This window comes from Arvicola amphibius, chromosome 4 (assembly GCF_903992535.2).
Source record: "Arvicola amphibius chromosome 4, mArvAmp1.2, whole genome shotgun sequence".
Classification (NCBI taxonomy): domain Eukaryota; kingdom Metazoa; phylum Chordata; class Mammalia; order Rodentia; family Cricetidae; genus Arvicola; species Arvicola amphibius.
In genome coordinates, this window is record NC_052050.1 from 155,748,248 (window position 1) to 155,752,369 (window position 4,122).

Below are 4,122 nucleotides of genomic sequence, written 5' to 3' on the forward strand. Positions count from 1 at the left end.
TTTTTGTTATTGGGAGTGTTTAGCTTTATTTGAACCCAAGGAGATTCCTTGATTCTGGGAGCGGGGGCGGTGGCCATGAACCTGTCATTAAATTATGGCAGTGAGTCTCTCTCTCTCTCTCTCTCTCTCTCTCTCTCTCTCTCTCTCTCTCTCTCTCTCTCTCCCTCTCCCTCCCTCCCTCTCTCCCTCTCCCTCCCTCCCTCTCTCCCTCTCCCTCTAAAGTTTTGTTTGGTCCTTGCAAATTCCAGGTCTGAAAATTCCAGGGTATTTGGATGAGCCTTTTACCAAGCTGCCTGGACGGCTTGAACAGCAGTGGTGGCTACATTCACAGCCTTGTTCTGGTCTGAAGCTCCGCTCCCCCAAGTCCAAGGCAAAATCCCTTTGTGGTTTTCCTGTGTGTGGTGAGGCGGCTGCTCTTCGAGAAGCTGACGGGCAAGTGTGGGAGACAATAGCGCCTGTGTTCTTAGACAATTCGTTGAGAACTAGCAGGCGGGAACTGGGGCTCCATGAGGCTGGGAGGGCTGCCCTTGTCAGATCCGTGGGCGGGCTTTGCTAACCGCTGCTGCAGGCCTGAGTGGCTGGCCCTGAGACGCCTGCATCGTTCAGAAGAGATAGTGTTGCCACTGAGTGTGCGATGGATCATTACCGCCAAGGCCAAGGCTTCCTCCTGCTGGAGTAGGGATCCTAGAGCCCGACCTTCCGTTTCACAATAGCTTGCTAAAAACTGAGAGTGGATGAGTTCACTTTCGACTGGAGTGTCTGAAGCACCCCAGTAGGGGCAGAAGCTATACTTCCTGTCTGTGAGCTGTATCTTGACCAGTGACATCTGGGAAGTGTGTGACTCAGAGACCCTGGGGCCACTCTTTGACACTTCACCGAGTAAAACTGTTGTGACATGACATGATTTTTGCAGTTCGTGTTTGAGGTTCTGAGTGAGCGGGTAAATTCCCAGGACCTTTTTTTCCCCAGCGTTCTCTGACTTGTCCCAGCTGAGGAAACATTCCTTGAATGATTGCATGTTCAGGGACAGGATGCCAGTTCCACTTGATAGTGCCACCTGTATTCCTGGCTCTAAAAGTAAAAGTAGCCATGGGCCCCTTTGACTGTCTTGCTCTACAGCTGGGTGAGGGACAGTTAATTCGTCAAATGCCTGCCTAGCAGCCTGTATCCCCACTCTCAGCTCCCTGGTGATGTCTTTTCAGGAAAAATGAAACAGCACTAGCTCTTGACCTGAACCCCAGCACCCTCTTCTGAGCAGTGTTTCCTGGGAACTTTGTATATCAGCCTTGGTCTTCCATGGGGAACCAGGTCCTTGGGTCCTATTTACGGGGTCACATGGCTTGTGTTTCTCTAGGGAGCCACCAGTTGTAGGAGTTCCCCAGTGGGTGGCTTGTGTTTGTGGAGAGCGTGGATGAAGGCAGGATGTGGGAATGGTCTGAGGACAAGCCCTGAGCGCTCTTTACCTTTGCCTGAACGTGGTGGCCCCAGGAGCCAGTGTTGGGACCATTTGGAGTCCTGGCCTCCAGCTGCTCTTCCCTGCTAGAGATCTTTACTTTCCTTCTGATTTGAGTTACTGAAAGCTGTGTCAAAGTTGTTTACCGGCTCTGCTGCACGAGCACGTGTTGCCTTGGCCTCGAGGATCAGGGGATAAGGTTTTCACCTGTTGGCCCACCTGACTGTTCGGTATATAAGCCTCTGTGGCGCAATTGAATAGAGGGCTTCTTACCAGTGACTAGAGGTCTATGTCTCTGTGTATGTTTGTGTGTTTCAACCTCCAGCCCCTTGCCCGAAGCTTGGGAACTGTATGGTAGCTCCGACAGGCGTTGTGCGCTGCAGGCCAGGAATCTGGGCCGTCTTTGGGGGGCCTTAAAAGCCTGTGGTTTGGCATTTCACTTAGGTTTCAAGGTGCCCTCAAACAGAGGGGCAGCTCTAGATGTTTCCCACTGCCCGTGAAGAACTGGACTTGGCGACGGGTCAGGGAAGTTTGGGGTTAGCTATGTCAATTTTTGGCTGCTGCCTGACTCGAGCCCCCATTTCCTCAGGTCCTGGGACCACCATTTTAAAAAACATAAGTGTCATGTCTGCCCCTGTCTCCCTAGTGTAGGGAGAGCGGCTGACAGTCTCAGATCAGGGCCCGGATCCCACTTCGCCTACTACGTAGCCTTACCGTCTGTGTTTTGCGGACGCTCCAGGGACAGGGAGAGAATCTCTCACAGAGGAAGGAAAACAGCACTGAGCGTGCCATCAGGTCCTTGTTCCTGACTGTGGTCCCCAACTGCAGAGCCACCACTGTAGGGATGACCACAGATCTCTCTGAGAGACCCAGGAACCCAGAGACCTTAGCTGGGTGTGGGGTCCTCTCCAGGCATTTGTGTCCCTTGAAGGTACACTGGCACCAGCCAGAGGTGGGGTGGTCCCGGCGACACTTCCTGTCTGTGCTGTGCCCCCTTGGCTGGTGTCACTGCTCTTCAGGCCTCCACAGCATGCGACCCCTTGTCCTTCCTAGCCGGGTTCTCCCGGGCTTCACAATCGGGCAGAGTGCGCAGGGCACACCAACACACAAAAGTCCCTGGATGCTTGTCTTGGAGATGGGCCCAGGCTCACCCTCAGGCCACTAACAAGTCTGATATGGCTTGCATGGCTCAGTTTACTGCACCTGGAACCCGCTGCCTTGCCCCTCAGAGGAAGTTCTAGAAGCATGCTTGTCTGTTCATCCTGCGGTGAGGACTGGAGGCTCACAGATTGCCAAGGGCCTCTCAGGCTGCTGTGTGTTGGTAGCTAGCATGAGCCTTGTGCGCTCTCAAGCCAAACAGGCCTCTGCTCTCCCTAGACTGAAGGGGAGGTGGAGCCACTAGGAGCAAATGCAATTGATCTGCAGGTCCTACGCTGCACTCTGCTGGCTGGAGTGGTTTTTGTCTCACGGATGTTTCTCCCGTCTTATAGGGGGATGTCCTCTGGCCCAGGGCAATAATTCAGCAGCCCTCATTTCTTGATTCATGTCTCAATCAGTTTCTCCCTGTGGGGAGTCACAGAAGCCTGGAAATCTATGTGGGTACCACATTTATTGGCCCATAAGCCCTGTTATAGCTCCTCCTGGAAGAAGGGAGATATGAAATCCCTAGGGATGCTCAGGACCCTCCCAAGTCATCACAAGGCAAAAGGACCACCATGTCCCATCACAGGGAGAGGCCAGGTCTGTCTCTCAGGGGGAGGAAATGGCTCTGTAGGAATCATTGCAATCACTAGGGCACCACCACGGTACCCAAATCTACCCAGCTGCCTCCACCCCATCCTGTGCTTGGACTTTGGCCTTGTAAGGGACACAGAGCACTTCCTGTCACTCCTGCATTTGGCAGAAGTTTATCTGCAGGAGGTGTTGGGGCAGGGGACTATCAGGGAATGTTTGGAGTCGGGGAGGACCGTGCGGCTTCACAATGGGGCCTCCAGTCCTTGAATTCCATCCTCCCAAAGGACACCGTGTTACTACGTTTCTATTGCTGTGACAAATCACCATCACTAAGGCAATTTATGAAAAAGCATTTAATTTGGCTTATCATTTCAGAGCAGGGGAGTCCATGGTGTGGTGTGAAGGGACAGCTGAGAGCGCACAGCTTGATCCACAACCACAAAAAAGACCAAGAATCCCATGAGCCTTTGAGACCTTGAAGCCTGCTCCCAGTAGCACATCCCCCTCGAACAAGGCCACATCCTAGGTAGATTCCAGAGCCCGTCAGTGACCAAGCTGTGTGCCAGGGAGTATTCCTTTCAAATGCTGAGAGTGGAGTTGGAAGCCATTTGGGGACGAAAGTGACCTTGGACGTGTACTTGAAAGGTATCGAGCCTCCTCACTCAGACATGTGATTCCCAAGATATTTCTGTAGAAATGAGTGATAATATACAGACAGGGACCAAATTTTCCCAAAATACAGAAAACTGCACTTATTCCCACAGAGACACGCACATGCTAAGATAGGTGGATCTCTGGGGTTTGCTGGCTGGCCAGCCAGCCTAACCGGCAAAATTTCAGACCATTGTACACACGAGTACCACCCCCCCCCCTCTCTCTCTCTCTCTCTCACACACACACACACACACACACACACGCACAAGTAGTCAGTCAAA